General features: G+C 44.6%; 1 protein-coding gene across 3 annotated transcripts in view; it reads left to right on the forward strand.

Moving 5' to 3' along the window:
* Positions 1-5597: 5597 nt before the first annotated feature.
* Positions 5598-21509, forward strand: part of RCBTB1 (RCC1 and BTB domain containing protein 1) — a 99168-nt gene continuing 83256 nt past the window's right edge. For 2 of the 3 annotated variants that reach the window (XM_045475563.1, XM_045475544.1), the window contains exons 1-5: positions 5598-9094; positions 9305-9524; positions 14553-14639; positions 17772-17806; positions 18237-18310. The gene's annotated coding sequence lies outside the window, so the exon portion shown is untranslated. The remainder of the gene's footprint in view (positions 9095-9304; positions 9525-14552; positions 14640-17771; positions 17807-18236; positions 18311-21509) is intronic. The other variant, XM_045475557.1, reaches the window with a different exon arrangement.

The raw sequence follows: 21509 nt of genomic DNA on the forward strand, positions 1-21509 counted from the left end.
TCATGAAAGAGAATATACAGATGAGAATTTAGGAAACCACAATAAGGTGTTCCTCCACACCTATCACAATGGTAAAAGTGGGGCACCTAGGTGGCTCAGTTGGTTAAGCGTTCGACTTCAGCTCAGGTCATGATCTCACAGTTTGTGGGTTCAAGCCCTGTGTCGGGCTCTGTGCATCAGGCTCTGTTCTGAGAGCTCAGAGCCTGGATCCTGCTTCAGATTCTGTGTCTCTCTCTCTCTCTCTCTCTCTCTGCCCTTCCCCCACTCATGCTCTTGTCTCTCTCTCAAAAATAAATAAACAAAATGCTAAAAGTAAAAAGACTGACAATGAGGAGTGTTGGTGACGAGGTGGAACAAGAACTCTCATGCAGCGCCGGTGGGAACATAAAGTGGAAAACTGTTTAGAAATAACTATTAAAACTGGACGTGTACGCGCTTAGAACCCAGTAATCTGACTCTTAGGTATACACCTCCCAGAAGTGCTTACTATATGCACCAGAATGGCAGCATTATTCATTTAATAACCCCAAGCTGGAAACACCTTAAATGAATATATTGTAATACAGACACACGGCGGACTAGAAACCAATGCAAATTAACAACTAGTGTTACGACAATGCAGATGAATTTTACAATGATGAACAAAAGAAGCCAGACTAAAAGAATATGTATTGTATGATTTTGTTTATATAAGGTCCCAAACCAGGTAAAACTGTGGTGTTAGAAAACAGGATAGGCTCAGTTAGTTAAGCATCAGACTCTTGATTTCTGCTCAGGTCACAATCTCACGGTTCTGTGCTGACACCACAAGGAACCTGCCTGGTATTCTCTGTGTCCCTCTACTAAGTAAACTTAAAACAAAAAAGAAAAAGGAAAAAGAAAACAGGATAAAGGTTGCCCTTGGGGAAGACAGTTGGATGTACTGATAGGGAGAAGTCATGAGAGGATTTCTGAGATGTTGTTGGTCTATTTATTTTTCATTTGCATGGTGGTTATAAATCTGATCATTCAGCTGTACACTTACAAATGGTACACTTCTCTCTATATATGTTCTGCTTCGATTTTAAAAAACTATTTTTAGAAACTTTTTTTTTATTTTAGAGAGAGACGGAGACTATGAGTGGGGGAGAGAGACAGAGGGAGAGAGAGAGAATCTGAAGCAGGCTCCACGCTTGGTGCAAAGCCCAGTGTGGGGCTTAATCCCACGTTCTTGGGATCATGACCTGAGCTGAAATCGAGAGTCCGACACTCAACCGACTGAACCACCCAGGCACTCCTTAAAAGTTTATTTTTAAAAATCCCTGGTATGAAGACCTGGAAAATGTCTTCAGTGGACCCTCATGAAGAGGACACTGTGTCCTTGACAACAGATTCAGTGTAACAGGCTGTTTCTAACAGTGTCCCCGATGTGGGCAGAAGGCAGGATGCCAGAGGGAGAGTCTGTAAAAGCCTTTCCATGAGGGATTACCTAGTTGTTTCCGGAACTTTGCTCTCTGCTGATCTGGCTCAATCCAAGGGTGAACAGAGTGGGGGAAAATGGATGGGCCGCAACCCTGCAGGCAGTCCTGAAAACATGATGTCTCTCAACAGTTTTTGCTGAGTGCTGAATGGGAGAGAAATGGGGATTACAGACTTTGACAGGAACTTGGAGTACAGATACCCGCTGCTGCCAAAGAAGGACAGATCTCAATGTTTTAACAGTTAAGTGAGTTGGCGAGAAATGGTGTCTCAGTGTGAAAGTCTAACATATCCTGATAGAAGCCCTTCTCCTCATCAGAGAGAGGTGGGGGCAAGGTGCCAAGGCAATACTGTGTTTCACTGGTGCTAAGATAGATTTTTTCCTCCATATTTTAATATTTTAAAAATTAGAATGCATTTTACGGTTGCCGTGCCTCGGTTCTTTGGAAGTGGGTTTTTTTTTTCTATCAAAGTATGAGGCATCTTATAATTAATGGTATCTCAGATTCAATTAAAGAAGTCACTATCTTCAACATTGTTCCTTCAAGCCTCAGTATCTCCAACTACTTGGGGTGATAGTTCAAATTTACTTTAAAAGTCTAAATTTTGGAGGCACCTGGGTGGCTCCGTTGGTTGAGCAACCCACTCTTGATTTCGGCTCAGGTCATGATCCCAGGGTCGTTGGATCGAGCCCTGTGCCGGGCTCCATGCTGAGCATGGAGTCTTCTTTGGATTTTCTCGCTCCCCCTCCCCTCCCTAAATAAATAAACAAACAGATGTCTAAATTTTGCTTGGGGCCTTAGGGATCACTTACTTGCATACTCCCCTCCACCCCTCCTTCCATCCCTTCACATTTGTTCCCTGGGAGCCAAGCACACAAGACAGGCTTGGAGGAATATATAAATATTCCCCAATATTATTTACACTGTAAATTTCCTTTGCAGATTCTTCCTTTCCAGGTAACGTTGAGGCAGATGATCTGCATAACCAATCTAAATTCACGGTGTAAGTGATCGTTTCCTTGCATTTAATTATGTTAGCTCTACAACTCCTGGAGTCCTAGCACCAGGGCTCCAGGAAAGGTCCACAGATTGCAGAGTATGAAATTGTAAAATAATACTTTGTCAGAGACAGGTTTGATTGAAGACAAAATGCAAAAAGTTTGGGGAAGTATCCTTTGTTTATTTTAAAATTAGTATTGGGGGCGCCTGGGTGGCTCAGTTGGTTTAGCATCCGACTTCGCTCAGGTCATGATCTCGCGGTCCGTGAGTTCAAGCCCCACATCGGGCTCTGTGCTGACGGCTCGGAGCCTGGAGCCTGCTTGGGATTCTGTGTTTCCCTCTCTCCCTGCCCCTCCCCTGCTCACTCTCTGTCTCTCTCTGTCTCTCAAACATAAATAAACATTAAAAATTTTTTTCTTTTTAATTATTAAAATCCACGAACCTTTTCTTGTTTGTTATGGAAGCTAGAGTTTGAATCTAAGGATAAATCATATATAAAGAGAATAATTGGGCAAGGCTTGCATGAACAAGGTAAACTGTCGCTATCTTTAATTTTAGTTAATTAATCACAATGCCTGTGAGGTAACAGGGAGGGCCTGGCAGGCCTAAGCATAATGTGAGCTAACTGTGAGGCTTCTCCACCTACTGCCCTTTTAGAATCTCTACACCTTCCCTTCCCCCTTTCCATTGCTTGACACAGACCCCAGACCTAACAAAATCCATTTCCCATCACCACTTCATTGTAGGAAACAAATCGCATCCATTAATTAATCTTAAGGTATCAATAATTGATCCTAGTGTGATGTATTACCCTTCCCAAATGTATTTGCATAAAAAATGTATTACACAACTGATACATTTTCATTGCTGAGAAATGGAAAATTCAGATAAGCAAAAAGAAAACAAACATGCCCAGTATCATCAGGAAGAACCACTATTACAAATTTAGTTTCTGTTTCTCAAGCTCTTGTCTGTGCATGTATTAACATTTTGGGGAGACTTCAACCTTTGAAGTAGGGCGTTCACACCCCTTCCTTCCTCTCTCTCCCTTGCCCTCAGCTGATCATCAAGAAGCAGCGGTCCTACAGAACCAGCTGTGGATAGTATTACAGAACATGGCCCCATTCTTGAGAAATCCATGCACTTACAGAGGTTGATAGGTAGCAGTTATCATTTATTTTTGGAAACTAGTTTCCGTTGATGCTTATGTTGACACAGATCAAGTTGACATCTTAAAATATTTGATTGGCCACATCCCAGCTCTTCAAGGGAGGGATCAACTGTGCTGAGCCTGCTGCAGTATTACGTCCTACGTGTTTAATCCCTTCCCTTCCAGAAGCCTTCCTCAGTCCCTTTACAGTCAGAGGCAAAGACTGAATTCTTGCAGCCCTTGTCTGTGTCCCTTAAGTGACCCTGGGTGGCCTTGTATTGTTATTTTTGACATCCACCTTCACAACTGCACAGGGGCCTCGAGGCCACACTTAGAAGCCTAGATTCTTGTACTGCTTAAGGGAGCCTCGGAGAGGTCCACCCAAGGAGGCTCAAGAGGGCTTAGATAACTGCCCAAGGCCACATAGCTTTTAAGTGAGGTAGGACCCAGTGTTCTTCCTATTCCAGCAGTGTTAGACATATTCCCAGAGCTTATAAGTTATGAAGTTATTCAACTTTGCTTATTTTTTTATGATCTAAAAAATTTGGCCTAAAATGCCTTTCTGATCATCTGAGTCTATTCATTAAACTTGAGTCGTCTCTCAATTTCATTGTTTGGCTTTGTGTTTTGTATTGTCCTGTTAGTACTTCTCACTGGTTGGACCAAGAGGTCAGGTGACAGCAATTAACTTATATAATGCAGTGTGTTTTTTAGGGAGAGGGGTGACAAAGTAGAGGACACTCGGGGGCCCCCACTTTTCCAAATTTGAGCAACACCACAGGATAGCACACTACTTGCTCCCTGCAAATGTGTTTGTTGATGATGCATTTCAGTAAAAAGTAAATTAAACATTTTGTTTGGCTTCTCATTTCTGATTCATGGTACTGTACTAACAGTAAAAGGCGAACAAATTTTTGGCATTTTTTTTATTACATTTTGGGGATTGGACTGATAGTGGTACCTGCGGACATGATCTCACTAGTGAGAACTTAAGAACTGGAAGCAAGACATGGGTGTCACTGGTGTCCCCATGAGCGCCCACGATTTGAACTGTCTTCGTAAATTCAGTGCCTGTCCCAGGACCGGACCACAAATATCCATGCTCCCTGTAACAGTGACATCTGGTGGCCCCAGAGTAATAGGACAGCAGTTGAGGGTGTGATCTGTGGATTTGGGGGAGATGAGTTTATTTTATGTCATATAGCAGCTGCCACTCACCACAGGAGCTGCTCCCCTTTCCCTGGGAGCCCCTCCCCATGACACACTTCTCCCTGATCACTGCACATCCAGTTAGCACCCCTGGCCCAAGAACCCTTCAACATCATCTCCACTTCCTCGGGGCACCGTCCTCCCAACTGAGCAGTGGACAAGCTAATGATAACAGCCTGCGTGGGAAGAAGTGCACTTACCTGTGGGGCCTTGTCAGCTGCCATTGGTCGTGTTAGGCCGGGCCTGGCCTGGATTCTGGTGCTCGAGGACCTGTGATTTACTGCCTCCCTGGGCAGCAGGTGGCCAGGGTATTTTTAGTGTCTGGGGCCGTTAGCAGGTTTGGGTGGGGGTAGGAAGCAAAGGTGAGGCCTCGGGGATTCAGCTCTTCCAAGGTTTAAGTTCAAAGCCTCCCACTTGTGGGGTCTCTTCCTTAACTTCCTGTGGGCTTTCAGGCTCCTGGTACAGGGGTCTTCACTTCAGAAACCATGTATGTTTTCTTGCATGTCTTTGCCTTTTTCCTTTTCCTAGCCAGTCAGGAAGCACGAGCTGGAGTCCACGATACCTTTGGGATGCCCGGGTTGTTTGGTATCTAGGAAAGCAACTGGATATTATTAACGCCCTGAGTGCATACTCATTCCATTTCAAAGCACTTCTCCGTGCACTGTGTTATTGGATCCTCACGATGATCCCGTGAACTCTGTGGTCAGCAACTATCATCTATCTTCCTCGTACGGAAGAACCTGGTGGAGAAAGGTGAGCGATCACCCGATGCCACAGGACGTGCACAGGTGGAACCTGAAGCTGGGCTGTCCTGGCTTTGCCACCAGCCGTGCTGAGTTAGAACCCACTTGTGCTGCTCACCAGTGTCGGGATTCAGGCAAGATGTTTAACTTCTCTCCTTATCCCCAAACTGAGAATCGTGGTCCTTGGCACATACAGCTGTGAGGATGTCTAATCAAATACGCAATAAACTGTTCTCATCCAAATGAAAGCTCACATGGTCGGGAGCCTGGCTGGCCCAGTCGGTCAAGCATCTGACTTCGGCTCATGTTCTCACGGTTCCTGAGTTCAAGTCCTGCTTCAGGTGAGCTTGAGCCCTGCTTTGGGTGAGCCCTGGCTTCTCTCTCTGTCTCTCCCACTCCCCCCTCACTCAGTTGCGCCCGCTCTCTCAAAAAGAAAAAAAAAAAACTCACACATTTATTTGGCTTTGTATGTGTCCAGGGCCAGGCCCTAAATATATGACACTGCTGCTGCCCTCACACGAGAGACAATCTCGGAACCAACTTATTAAACTCACCAAGTGCTCAAACCTGGGGCTTCTGAGCAGGTACATCAGAGAGAGAAAAAAGGTAAAAATGGAAAAGGCTGTGTGCCCAGATGCTTTGTCAATCGGACCCTCCGAACCTGGATTTGAGTTCCCTGGTACAACTATTTGGTGCTACAAATGCTTTTGTGATGCCTTGTCCTTGGCATCTGTTTCCTTTCCAAGGAAACATTCTGTCTGTGCTTCAGGGAAGAGGGTTTTTTCACCAGCACTTGGATAGAATGGTATCAGCACCATGAGAGACCTGGAGAGATGGGAACAATGAAGTGACCGAGCTTTCTGCAGTGAGGGAGTGGGCGAGAGCTACGATCCAAGTCGATCCAAGTCATGCTCTCCTGCATTTTACCTGGAGCAGCTGAGCTGGACCCCCTGGGCTTGTCCTCTCCACGGCTGCCCCAGCATCTCTGGAGCCCAGGCATGCCTCCGTGAGCCACGAGGTCTCCAGCTGATGGGGAGGGGCTGCTGTCGGTGTGATCCTGGTGTTTCACACCATGGATCTGTGGGCCCACTGGGTTCCAGCCTCCCAGCTGGGTGCCTACATACATTTTCACTGGATCACTCCCTGCTTTTCTTTGTTTAGTGAGCCATTTCCCTGGGGGGTGGGCAGAATCTGTCTCGAGCCTCAGCTCATTTGCCTGTTGACCCTGAAAGTCTAAGTAGACCTAGCCAGTGAAGAGGACCTTGGCGGTCAGTGGTGGTGTTGGTGCCGACATACAAGGAACCAGGTCCTTTCCCTGTGAGTACTGGCCCCCGGTTCCTTCCCGGCCCCCATGCTGAAAGTGGTTGTTGTCCATAACTCACTAGTTCAATGTCATATTCTGTGTAGAAAGAGTTCCATGGTTGTGATCAGTCTCTAAGATCGGTGATTCCCATCATCATATTAAGAGCTCTGAGATGTCCTCTAGTGGAAAAACCTGTTTAATTTCATCGAACCCAGGATTTCCCAAGTTTGTTGGACCACGGAGGCCTCTTTTCAAGTCAACAGCACTTCCTGTCCTTCAGATTAGAGCTCCACAGAACCCACTTTGGGAAGCATAGCTACCTCCTGAGAGCTGTCAGCTGTCTTGACTCATGGCCGTATTCCACCCCAGATGGCATCTCCTAGGATACCGATCCCTCCCCAAAGTGGACCTGAGCTCATCCCATCATGAGCCAGCCCCGGTTGGCCCATCTCCCCAGTCCTAATCCCACTCAGCCCTGGCACTCTGCCACGTTCCTGTTTGCCTAATAGCCATCCTAGGGCAACAGGAGAGGAGAGAGGATTCTCCTGTGTCTTCCCATCTTCACTGCCCACTCAGATCGACACCCAGAGGGTGCAGTTCACCTTCGAGCTGGGATCCCATTGGAGAGTGATCTGCTTGTTTTTCCTGCTTTCTTCCCTTCTGGTTCCTTATCCTGTGCTCCCTGACTTCTGCTTGGAATGCCCTGGGCCTGGCAGGAACCTTTTATTAGGTGAGCAGGTCTCATACAGCCTCATTCCTGATTTGGAAGACTTTAGCCCTGGCTATCCTGGCTGGCAGTCTGAAAATGTCTTACTCCATTTTTGTTTTTTCTTAAATCCAAACCAGTTGTAGACCACAGCCCTCAAATATACCTGTCCTTCCTCTCTGGTTTTCCTCCTGTCCATAGTCCCACACAGGATTCTCACCACCCAGTCTCTCCCACCTGTCAGCCCTGGTCCAAGAAGAGCCAACACTGCTGCCTGGATGGGGATGCTTGTTATGGGCCTGGGTGTGATTAGGTCCCAGCGGGTCCTGTCCAACCAAGGTGCATTTCCCCCTCTGCTTCATGATGGTTTCTTCCTCTCTGCTTTGTGATCATCATACTGGAGTCTCTGCTTTGAGTCCATCCCAGGATCTCTGGCCTCTGAATTCCATTGCCTGCTCTTCGCCTCTTTCTAAAACCTGCCCTCAGCACACCATCTAATCCTTGCGTTCACATTGGATCAACAAAACATCGCCAGGATGGGAAAGAGTTTTGTGGCCAGGGACACCCCAAGAACATGTGAAATTGGAAGACCAAGGAATGTCAGAATTTTAAAGTGCAATTTTACACAACTGAGAAGTAGCCAATGTCACTGTGCTCTCCCCCTCCACCTCCAGGGGGGCATATTCCCTTGACATGACTGCATTTATGTTGGACTCTCTTGGGTTTAAAGGGTAAATAATACGCTTAAGTAAGGTAGGATATCTTTGCCATCTGCCATACCTTTCTGAAGCTATAACTCCTTTCCTTAGCTCATAAATGATTTAAGCTGTTTTCCTGACTCATACTTGGAATACCATCCCTGAGCATTATTTTATAAGCTTGTGAAATCTTGATATAAAACAGTTCAGTGCCTGTGTTAGTCAGCTAGCGCCAAGGGGTAAAAAAAAGAAAAAAAAAAAAAAAAAACCCACAAAAGTCTCCTCAGTTCAATGCAACAATAAGCATTTGTCTTCAGAGCTCTGTGTGTTGTCTGGGATTTGGCTGATCTGAATTGGGCTCAGCTGGTCAACTCTGCTCCGGCTGCAATGGCTGAGTGGCTGTGCCTCTCACATCAGGTCCCTGGACCACATTGGTGGCTTTGCTCTACATGTCTCTCATCCTGTCCTCCTTAGACAGCAGACTAACCAAAGCTTGTTCTTCTGATGGTGCCAGCAGAAGCAGAAGAGAGAAGTCCCAGTGTGCAAAACACTTCCATCCCTGCTGTATCACGTCTACTACCAGCCATTGGCCAAAGAAGGTCACATGGCCAAGCTCAAAGTGCCCGCGAAAGGACACTCCATCCATGATGAGGCTATAGTAAGGGAGTGGGTGGAGAAAGGAGTGAAGAACTGGGGCCAATAGTACCACCATGCTCACCTGTGGTACATAGGAAAGGGCTAAAGGGTTTCTTCTGACCATTGCTACAGCAGCATTTTGTTGCAGAGATGCTCCAGGGAACCCAGAAGTCCTGGGAAACTCTTGAAGGTAAGTCTGAAAGGAAAAAAAAAGTGTGTGTGTGGGTGGGGGGAACAGCCCCGGTTGGCCCATCTTCCCAGTCCTAATTCCATTCAGCCCTGGCTTTCTGCTACATTCCTGTCTGCCTAGTAGCTGAGCCATCCTAGGGCAACAGGCGAGGAGAGAGGATTCTCCTGTGTCTTCACATCTTCACTGTCTAGTGATTGTTTTTCACAACAGTTCTCTCCTGGGAAGCTCTTCAAGATGCTCACAGGCTCCCTGAGCCAGAGAACCAGGACGCCACCCAGAGTGTTCCCGAGGAGTGTGGAGGGAGCAGGCAGCAGAAGGGCAACATGGCGACCAAGTAACTCTTCCATGGCTAAGGGTGGTGAACCTTTATGCTCTGACAAATGTGCACCAACAAAAGCACTGAGGGAGTGAGAGCCCCTGGAGCAGCCAGGTGAGGATCTGCCTTACCCAAGACAACAACTGTTTTAGCTGTGTGTTCTGATGTTTTCCCTGCTTTCTTCCCCCATGTTTCTGTTGCTGTTTCTTGATTTTTCAACTTTAGACACAACCTATTTTTTTCTTACCTTGGAAGATAAGAATTTAACTCTCTTGCACTGTCCCCCATTTCCACCCCCACACATATATCCCTTCCCCCGTATTCCCAATATAGATAGTTTGGTTAAATGAATAGTTGGTATGCACATTGTTGTGAATATGAAAAAAAAATTGTTCACAACTGGGCCATTTAATATACTATGGTTACATTTCTTTTCAGTGCAACCTTTTGATAATTGCCCTTCTTTGCATATTTGTTTGCTTGGTTTTCCACATACTTATCAATAAGACAACCTAAACTGTCAATACTGAAAACTTCACTGATACAATCAAGCATAAGGTCAACTGTTAGTTTCTTTTGTCTGATGGCTTGAGACAGCCTGCTGGGAACCATTCGTTCTCTTGCTTCCAGCTATACAGGTTGCTATGGACGCCTCTGCATAGCTGTTGTTCTGGAAACTCCTTTGCTACCCTCTAGTGTTGAATTCCATGCTACCTGCAATCCTGTGTCTTCATTTTGGTCTATCCTCTTGAGGGAGCACAACTACTCATAGCCTCCTGAGAAAAGGTTCATGAGACCTTACTTGTCTGAAAATGTCATTATTCCATCTGCATGATTGATTGATAGTTTGCTTAGGTATAACATTCTAGGTTGGCAATAATTTTCCCTCAGAATGTCTCTTTTCTTACTTTTTATTTTGAATTTAATTTTAGATTTCAGAAATGTTGCAAAAACATTAGCATTCTATGTAATGCCTTTACCGAGCTTCCCCCCATGCTAACATCTAACATAGCCATGGTACAATGATAAAAACGAAGACATTAATTTGGATACACTAGTATTAAGTGAGTTACAGACTATGGATTTCATCAGTTTTCCCAATAATGTCATTTTATTTTTCCAGGGTCCATTCTAGGATCCCACATTACATCTAGTTGTGGAGTCTACTTAGTCTCTTCCAATCTGGAACAGTTCCTTAGTTTTACTTTGTCTTTCATGATCTTAACAGTTTTGAAGAATAGTGGTCAGTTATTTGGTAGAACATCCCACAATTTATATTTTTCTGATTTCTCATAATTAGACTGAGGTGATGGAATTTTGGCAAGAAATTTTTTTGCAAGAATGCCCTTCTTAGTGCATCCGATCAGGGGTGTGTGAAGGTGGTATAGCTTATTACTGACGATGTTAATATTGACCACTTGGCTATATGGTTTGGGCCAGTTTTCTCCACTGTAAGTGGAGATTTTTCTTTTCATAATTAATAAATATAGTGGTGGGCATAGTTTTTATTATTATTACTTTAATTTCATTATAGTTAACATACAATGCTACATTAGTTTCAGGTGTACAATATAGTGATTCAGCATTTCGTTACATCACCCGGTGCTCATCACAAGTGCACTTCTTAATCCACATCACCTCTTTCATCCATCCCCCTCCCCCACCTTGTAACCATCTGTCTGTTCTTTATAGTTAAGGGTCTGGTTTTTTTGGTTTATCTCTCTTTTTTACCTTTTGTTCATTTGTTTTGTTTCTTAAATTCCACATATGAGTGAAATTACATGGTATTTGTCTTTCTCTGACTGACTTATTTCACTTAGCATTATACTCTCTAGCTCCTTCCATGTTGTTGCAAATGGCAAGATTTCATTCATTTCTCTGAATGATATTCCACCACCTCTTCTTTATCCATTCATCTATTGATGAACACTTGGACTGCTTCCATTAATTTGGCTATTGTAAACAATGCTGTGATAAACATAGGGGTGCATATATCCTTTCAAATTAGTGTTTTCATATTCTTTGAGTAAATACTCGATAATGTGATTGCTGGATCATATGGTGGTTCTATTTTTAATTTTTTGAGGAACCTCTGGTGAATATACTTTAAAACTATGCAGATATCCTGTTTATCTTCAAACTTTCACCCACTAATTTTAGCCTCAATTGGTGAATCTTGCCTACAACAATTATTACTGTAATGTTCTTAATGGTAATTTTCTGTTTTCCTCCTTTTACATTTGTTAATGGAATTTTTGTAAGGTAGAGCTGTCCCTTCTCTTACATTTATTTAGTCATCCATTTATTCTTCACATCAGCATGGATTCATAGATATTTATTTTATTCTAGGGGGTATAGTCCAGTTTCATTGCTAAAATTGCTCTTAGGCGCCTGAGTGGCTTAGTCAGTTAAGCATCTGACTCTCTCCCCTTTCTCTGCCCCTCTCCCTATCTCTCTCTCTCAAAATGAATAAATACACATTTTAATTAATTAATTTAATTGCTCTCAGAACTTTGAAGGCTTTGCTCCATTATCCTTTAAGATTTCAGTATAGTTATTAAGAAGTTTAATGCTATTCTGGGGCACTGGGGTGGCTCAGTTGGTTAAGCATCTGACTTCGGCTTAGGTCATGATCTCATGGTTTGTGGGTTCAATCCCCAAGTCGGGTTCTGTGCTGACAGCTCGGAACCTGGAGCCTGCTCCGGATTCTGTGTCTCCCTCTGTCTCTACCCCTCCCCCACTCTATGTCTCTCTCTCTCTCTCTCTCTCTCTCTCTCTCAAAAAAAAAATAAGCATTGGGCACCTGGATGGCTCAGTCAGTTGAGCGACTGACTTCAGCTCAAGTCATGATCTCATGTGAGTTCAAGCCCTGTGTCAGGCTCTTTGCTGACAGCTCAGAGCCTGGAGCCTACTTCTAATTCTGTCTCCCTCTCTCTCTGCCCTTCCCCCACTCATGCTCTCTTTTTCTCTCTCTGTCTCAGAAATAAACACAAAAAAAATTTAAAAAATAAGCATTAAAAAAAATTTTTTTAAAAAGAAGTTTAATGCTATTCTGATTCTTGATCTATTGTATGTGACCTGTCTTTCTCTTTTAGGATGTTCTGAAATTTCCCAGTATTAAGTTTTTGTATTTATCTTTATAAAATGTATTGTATTAGGCCCTCTATAGACCCTTTCAAGGTAGAAATTCATATGTTCTGGGAAATGTTCATGTTTTATATTTCTGATAATTCATCCCCCTTTACTTTTTTGTATTTCTGGCATACCCATTATTCTGATGCCAAACTTTTGGACTAGTTCTCTAGTGTTCTTATGTTTTAATTTCCTGTTCTATATCCCTTATATTTTAATCTATTTTTTAGGGGATTTTTATTTCTACTTCATCTCCCAACTTTGTGTTAGATTTTTCCATGTAGATTCCAAGAACTCTTTCTTGTTATCTAAATATTTTTTATAGCAATTTGCCTCATGGGTGTGATATCTATTCTTATTTCCAAGGACATATTTTTAAGTTCATCTTATTTTTAAGAGAGAGAGAAAGAGAGAGTGTGATCGGGGGAGGGACAGAGGAAGAGGGAGAGAGAGAATCCCAAACAGGCTCCGCACTGTCAGTGTGGAGCCTTACGCAGGGCTCAATCTCATGAACTGTAAGATCATGAACTGAGCTGAAATCAAGAGTCAGTCACTTAACCAACTGAGCCACCCAGGTGCCCCGACTATTTCTAAGGATATTTATTGTTTGTGGGAAGTTTTCTTTTGTTTCCTGCAATGATCTCTTTTTCCTGAGTTACTTTTGTTTTGTCTCTCTCTTTCATGTTGGAGGCTCTTTGTCACAAGTTCTGTCAACCTTTTCTGTCTGTTTTCATTTGAGTAATGCCTTGCCCAGGACATCCACACTGTGAGAGGCATTATCCATGGCCCTTGTGAAGGGCAAAGTGTGGCTTTACAGTGGACAGGTCTAGCAGTCCCTGCCTTCACCAAACTTGGCTTCACCACTAGTAATATATGCAGATGTTATCTCCTGATGGGATGCAATATGAGATAGAAAGCTTCACCTATAGGACTTGCCAAAAACACCTTATCTGAATGTATTCAGGCCTTTGGATCTAAATTCCAGTTGACAGCATTTACAAGAGATACAGGGACAAGTTAAATGATACCACAAGGAAACAATCAGGACCCTCCTTCAGTTAAGTGGCCTGGTCCCTTCAAAAAAGATAACACTGTGGGGCAAATAAAAGGAAGAGGACTGTTCTAGGAAGGAGAATAAAGAGACATAATAACCAAATGCAATGACATTCTAGGAACAATGGGGGAAATTTGAATATGGATTGAATATTAGAATATATTAGGGAATTATTTTAAATTTTCTTAAGACTGACCATGGATTATATGTGGATTTTAATTATGTATGATGATGTCCTTATACTGAAATATGCAGGGGTGAAATATCATAATGTCTGCAGCTCATTTTCAGATGGTTCAGAGAAACAACGTATGTACACACTTCTACCTAAAGATACAGATAAAGCAAAGGGGCGCTTGGGTGGCTCAGTCACTTAAGTGTCTGACTTCAGCTCAGGTCATGATCTCATGGTTCATGAGTTCAAGCCCCGCATCGGGCTCTGCACTGGCGTCGCGGAGCCTGCTTGGGATTCTCTCTCTCCCTGTCTCTCTCTGCCCCATCCACTGCTCATGCTCTCTCTCTCTCAAACATGAATAAACATTTATTAAAAAAAAATAAATAAAGATAAAGCAAATATGTTAAGATGCTAACTATTGTAGAACTTAAGAGGTAGGTATATGGGTGTTCATTATATTTGGAAATATAATGAATAATTCCATAATAAAATGGAGGTGGAAAAAAAAGAAGATACCAAAAAGCTGCTAGAAGCTTGTGGGAACCCTGGGTCTATGGGCAGGGCCCATGATTTGGTGAGCCCACTGTTTCATCAGAGGACCTTCAAATGTCAGTGTCATGTTCCTTCTCTCTAGTTCTGTCTAGAACTCCTACAGAGCCCCCAGTCCCTGCCTGGGGTATGTAAACCTCACTGCCAGCACATGGGAATTAAATGGGGAAGGGATCTGCGCAGTCTCACCAGTCAATTCACAATCTTTCACTGACTTCTCCTGTTTTCATAGGTGTCTCACACCATCCTCAACTGGGTAATGCCTCCAGAAAATAAACCAACAGCGTCCTACCAGGGAGCACAGGGACAGTTGCCTGGCGTGAGTAAAATAGTGAAGGAGTCTGAGAGTCTGTCTCTGCATATGGGCTTCCCAGCAATTCTGTTTTCAGCCCTATTTTGAAGCTCCCTGGTATTTCAGGTCTGGAGATCGCTTGGGGTTTGGTGCAGCTAATCACTTGCTAATCACTGTGAGGCTATAGAGCGTGGTCTCTGGGCCACACCTCTGCAGCTTCTGCCGTGTGACCTGGGCAAAGTTATCTAACCAGTCTGTGCTTCATCTCCAAAATCAGGGCAAAAATTCTAGCATTGTTGGGGGATTATATGACTTAATGCACCTTCAACACTTAGACTAGAGCTTAGCACAGAGGAAGTCCTTTGAGCTACACACACACACCCCAAAGCCCAGCCAACTTAGGTTTCCACTTTGTCTGGTCTATGAGATCACTTTCCATCTTCCATAATAGTATTGCTATCTCAAGTCTGCTACCCTCTCTTCCGTTTTCTTTGTCCTTGTGGGGTTTGGCCTTTTATTTTTCTTTCTTTTTTTTTAATCCCTTTGCCCTCCTGCTGATGAGGTTTGGGCGGATAGTAGAGTTACATGTATGTTGTATTTCAAAACCTTAAACCACAAGTCTCCACAGCTTTCTTTCTTTGTCCCTGCTAATGACCCCCTTCAGGTAGTATATTAATCATATTCTAGGCTGAATTCACTGGAGTGTTTCAAGCAGAGCCTGGGGAGTGAGTGTCCAGGCTTTTCAATCAGGTCTGGAACTAGCTCTTAATGTTAATCTAGAAAATGGCTGAGGAGTGCCCCAAGATGAATCTACTGGTTGAACTCCTTTCTGAAATCTGAGTCATCACCACTGGCTGAGGGGAAGGAAGGGCTCGTGGCATGACAGGCCACCTCAAAGCTTGTGTAAGAACCTTGTGACCCACGGCTGTGTCAGAACAAAAACAACCAGCGGTCTTCTCACCCCCGCAGCCCAGAGCTCTTGATTCCTAGGGATCATCTGATCCCCAGAGAACTTAATCTTTTTTTTTTTAATTTTTTTTTTTCAACGTTTATTTATTTTTGGGACAGAGAGAGACACAGCATGAACGGGGGAGGGGCAGAGAGAGAGGGAGACACAGAATCAGAAACAGGCTCCAGGCTCTGAGCCATCAGCCCAGAGCCCGACGCGGGGCTCGAACTCACGGACTGCGAGATCGTGACCTGGCTGAAGTCGGACGCTTAACCGACTGCACCACCCAGGCGCCCCTCCAGAGAACTTAATCTTATCCCTAAGTGGTAGAAGGGTGGATCTTTGTGAATGTCTTACTTGAAGAGTTTGAAATGCTGGTTTAAAAGAATGAACTCCCTCCCCAGCTAAGATCAGGCCCATGGAATTCTGCGAGCTTCAGTTCTTCCGCCTGGGTCATGGTGTTGGCTGCACTTGGAGAAGCCCTGCTCAAAGTGCAGGATACAACTGAGGAAAAAGTGGCTTTTCCAATTAAAGAATGACGCTACCTTCTGGCTACTTGTCTCTTTTACTTTAGCACACTCTACTGACAGAAGTAAAAGCGCTTGGACTACTTATTTTCCATTTTCCATCCCCCACCCTTGTCTACTCTGCTCTACACCCTGGGAGGCCAACCTCTGATGGAGAGCATGGGAGGGTGGGAGGAAGGAGAATCCAGATTGTTAATCCCCTGCTCACTCCCCATTCCAGAGGGGTGTTCCCAGGCTAACCAGTCAGCTCTCCACTCCTGGGCTCAGGGTCATCTTTTCTAAGTAAGAAAAGGTGAGAAGGTGGCAGTCCCACACACCCAGACCTTCCCTCGGGGGCCTTCTTTCTGCACACAGTAGGTCCTTGCTGTGGGAACAATGAGAGGCATGTGGCCCACATTCACATGGCCTCAAGCAAAGTTGTGAAGTTCCAGCTTTTTCCTTTCTGGGAGCACTTCTTATGTTTTTTAACTGTTCTCAACTTTAAGCTTTGCTTTCTTAGCAAAACCTCTCCTGCAAAGATCTTGAGAATTCATTCCCATTAAAGTGCAGATAGCTAACTATCCTTGCTGCCCTTCTTCTGGTAAATTTTCTTTTAAAAACTAAGTCCAAAGGATGAACCTGTAAACGTAGAATTTCAAAGAGAAGTGGAATTGAGTGTGGGATTCAATTTCCAGTCTTCTGAAATCATTCCTATGCATTCAACCTACTAGTCTTTATAAGAGGAGGGTGCATTTAAATGTGGTGAACAAAGCATAATGCATAAACTTGTTCAATAACTATGTTGTACACCTGAAACTAATGTAGCATTGTGTGTCAGCTATACTCAAGTAATAAAAAAATAAAGTGCATGGAGGAGATACTAATTCTAGGCTTCCAGTACTCATAGTGAAAGTGCTCTGGGCCAGGAAGGGGCAGAAGAGAAGCACTGAAATAGAGATGTTAGTAGATGTGGTAAGAAGGCAGATGGAGGCTAAGTGTCCAGAGTTTCAGAATTCAGAAGAGCTATCTTGCTGTCTTTTGACCTCAGTCCCATTCCTTCCCCCCACCCCCCAGCCACTCTCTCACCAGCAGTGACACCCTCTTTACTCCAGAACAAGTCTGGGTCTGGAAAATCCTAAGGGTGGCAGAAGGGATCTGCAAGAAAAGTCTGGGCCCCCAGAACTCTGTGTTTCATGTGCATTTTAGCATGACTTCATTGTTATCCCACATCGAAAGCTAGACTACATGTTAGAGGCCAGGGACCACGTGTCTCCTTCGTCCTGTAGCTCTTGTACATAGTTCAGTGTTTTGCACATAGTGGGTGCTCAAGAGATGCGAGTTGACTACATGGACGCATTACCACACTGAATTCTCACAAGAACTTTGTGAGGTACCCCCTATTATCATTCCCATTCTGTAGATGAGGCAGCTGGAACTTCATTGGGTTAAAAAATCTGCCCCAGGTTACGCAGTTGGTGAGGCACAGAGCTGGTGTACTAGTCAGTTCTGACTGACTTTGTGGCCAGACTCCAAGCCAGCGCACTTGACTGCATTTAGACAATATCGATTTGAGCAAAGTGGAGGGGGGTGGGCGAGGTGCTGTAGCTCCATCTTGGTAGTGATTCTCTCATGGAAGAATTTTTGTAACCCTGAAAATCTTTATGTACATTTCTTTATATTCTTTATATTTTCCCTCCTGGTTAGGTTAACATTTAATGAAGTTTGTGGAATTCAAAAAGGTAGGTAAAAATGGCAAAATGACATAGTGTCAATGTTCATAATCTGGAGATAATTTATAATCATGATGCCTCCTTTTATTTGAAGAATTGGAAATGCTTGTATGAGTATTAATTTGTTTAGATTTGTGATTTCATGCTTGAAGTAGGTTGCAAAAATATCCACATGGATGTTTCCAGGCTCCAAATTGTGGCGGGGGAGGGGGGAGGGGGGTCAGGGGAGGGAGAAGGATTCATTATGAGGTCCTAGCTTGAAATCTGAGGCAGAACAATGCCATTTCTTCATGGAAAAGTTTTAAATACTTATGCTCTGTAGCTACATAGCCAAATTTCCTTGGGGGTGAATGTGTCAGAGGAGTGGAAATCAAGACAATGAGGTAAAAATGAAAGACTCCTTTTTTTTCCTTTCTAAAATTATTTTGTTTTTCCTCAGCTGCTGCTTTTATGAGCCGTGTGGGAAAGGGATGCAGGGGTCACGCTTCACCCCACCAAGAAATCCTTCTCTCAGTAAGTTGAAGGCAGTCACAGGTTTCTATGATCTTGTGAGAGGAGAATGCCATGGGTCATACTGAACTCATGTTCCTCGTTCCTAATTAAGTGTCCTCTGGAAACCTTCTAGCATGCATTCCGGTTGATTACCCCTTACCAATGTTATTGTACTCATCATAGGTGCAACCAGAAGTTCACAGAGCCAAACCAATGGGAGCTGTTGGGGAAATATAATTAAAATCAAATCTCCTGCCAACCCAGAAAACCTCTCCACAAAGGTAGTAGAGAAAGAAAACAGTTTTCTTTTTTTAAAAAAAGGTTTTTTAATGTTTATTTTTGAGAGAGAGAGAGAGACAGAATGCGAATGGTGGAGGGGGTAGAGAGAGAGGGAGACACAGAATCTGAAGCAGGCTCCAGGCTCTGAACTGTCAACACAGAGCCCGACGCGGGGCTGGAACTCATGGACTGCAAGACCATGGCCTGAGGAGAAGTCAGATGCTTAACCAACTGAGCCACCTAGGCACCCCAAGAAAACAGTTTTCTTATTGAATAAGCATTCAACCAGAATGTGATGTGCATCATAGGCAATTGGCTAGAGATTGCAAAGACAAGAAGGAATCTCACTCTTTAGACGGCTAGGCAGTCACACAACCTATTACCACATAATAACCAGTCCTCAAGTTAGAGGACTTAACAGCACCATTTGTCACTCAAGGTTCATCCTAGATTTACCTGGTAATTGGGGTCACCATCTGTTAGCTAATTGGCTTTAACCTAAAGAGAAACAAACTTCTCAGATCTTTATGACAGGAGGTGGTTTTGCAACTTGGAGGGAGGCACCTGCCCAGTTAGGCTCCTACCCTCCCACAGAGACTGAGAGATAGGCCCCGTCTCCCTTGATGATGACATTTCAAAGGGATTGGTCCCAGATCATGGAGAAAGACATTCCTGAGTCCTAAAGCTGGCAACAGCCTTAGCTTTTTAAAAGGATTTACATACATTTCACGGGGCACCTGGGTGGCTCAGTCAGTTAAGCATCGGCTCAGGTCATGATCTCGTGGGTTCAAACCCCGTGTCGGGCTTTGCGCTGACAGCTCAGAGCCTGGAGCCTGCTTTCGATTCTGTGTCTCCCTCTCTCTTTTACCCTTCCCTGTTCACGCTCTCTCTCTCGCTCTCAAAAATAAATAAACATTAATAAAAATTTTTGAAAAGGATTTACATACATTTCAAAGAGATGGAGGAAAGAACTTACAAATTGTCTGAAGTAAATGCTCTAAGAAAAGGGATGCAGGGAGACATCTCTTCTTTTCAACAGGGACAGTTAAGCTTCCTATTTTGAATTTGTATTTGCCCTCACAGGCAGCCTAGGTTGGCCTCTCTACCTCCTGTTCATTCAGGGACTCTCCCATCTTGTGCCAGGCTCTGCAGAAAGAGGCACACACTCATCATTCATAGCTCATTCATAGCTCATCATTCCTATTTGACTTCCATCTGTCTGAAGGCTGGGCCTGGGGCTTCTCGAAGGGAGTGCCCCACCCCCATTCTCCACTCATTCTGCCGAGTTGTGTCATTTTGGTTCTGAGGAAGGTGCAAGTCTTGTGTGAGGGGACCTCACCACCCCACCTGAGGTTGGGGCAGGGACACGTGAAGTGTCGATGTGTGTTTTAAATCCTTGAGGACAAGAAGGAAAGACAGGGTCCTGGATCACCCACATGCGGGGCATGGGTGCCTGGTCCACACTGAGGGACACAACTACCCCACCTCAGCAGTAGGAGGCACATGTTGTAGACCAGTGAGGACGGACCACTGAAAACCACAACGTAGCAGAACCGAGTCAAGACCAAAGCCTGCAGCTCAACTTGGCAAAGGATGGATTCTGACCAAGGGAGGAAGGAGAAAACCCTTCCAAATCAGTGAGCCAGAAAGGGAGAAACTCAGCCTCACGTTCAGATGGGTAAGCAGCTCTCCAAACTAGAACAGTTCTCCCTGTACACAGTGTTACAGAAAGAGAAAGACCAGAGTCATTTTAATATAAGAAAATAGACACCTGCTGTTCTGCATGTAGAGCTACATCCGCTGACACACGTTCCTGCTCCTTCACTTGCTCTTGGGGACTAGTGGGAGGCTGACGGATCTGAAAGGTGTGGGGCAATTGGAACAGGCCAAACACCTCTCAGATAAGGACAGCACCATTAAAAACAAAGCAAAACATATATATGTATATATATATATATATATACATATGTGTATATATATATGTGTGTGTGTGTGTGTGTGTGTGTGTATATATATATATATATATATATATATATGTAATGAATATGTATGTGTATCTCTGAGCAGAAGAGCAGGAGGGAAAACCTTCCACCTGCCCCCCTGCCTCCCACTTCTGTGGCCCTGGAGGGCGCTGGCCTGTCTCAGGCGGGGAAGCAAGGGCTGAGGCTCCCCTCCTGACTACTGACTGCCCTACTTTTCAGTTGCCAGTAAGAAAGGGAGTGTAATTCCCAGTAGTAAGGGCTCTCCTGGACCTAGTGTCACTTTTGCTTCTGGACAGGCAAGACTATCTCCCCCATGGTCCTCAGGGAAGGCCCTGAGAAAGGATGGAGTCCCACCCTCCCTCCAGCACCACCAGTGTTAACAGATGGAAGCAGAAGGAAGGATGGGCGCCCCCTGGCACCCTACTTTCAGGCACTGGCTCTGGGCGCCATGGCTGTTCTCAACGGCTGCCTTCGGGGGCTTGGCCTCTCCCAAGGTCCCCTAGCACACCCTGCTACCCTCACTTAGCCTTCTCTCTCCTGCTAGGACTAAAATGCAGGTGGTTCTGAGCATGACATGTTCCAGAAACAGCACAGATGACTTTTTCCTGTTGTTTGTACTACAGAGGATGCCTGACGTGCAGGTTTGTCCTGGCGTTTTGGCTCCCGAGCTGACGAACCTCCTGGAGCTCTCATTTTGGGGATTTCATTCTGGACAGTTCAGAGGGCCTGAGGACTCCCTGCCAGCTCATCCAGTTCAGTAGCTTCAGTCAGCTATTCATTTCTCACCCAGATGCTTAATGAGCAGCCCTCAGTACCTAATATTGTTAACAGGCTTCCAAGAGGATCAAAGGCTGTAAGGCATCCCCTGATCTCTAGGAACTTAGACCATACTTATGGAGGCCACATGCCCACACATGGAACAGCCCCACTTCAGGCACTGAGAAGGGGGTCAGCACCAT

The sequence above is a fragment of the Leopardus geoffroyi genome, chromosome A1, assembly GCF_018350155.1.
Source record: "Leopardus geoffroyi isolate Oge1 chromosome A1, O.geoffroyi_Oge1_pat1.0, whole genome shotgun sequence".
NCBI classification, from domain to species: Eukaryota; Metazoa; Chordata; class Mammalia; order Carnivora; family Felidae; genus Leopardus; species Leopardus geoffroyi.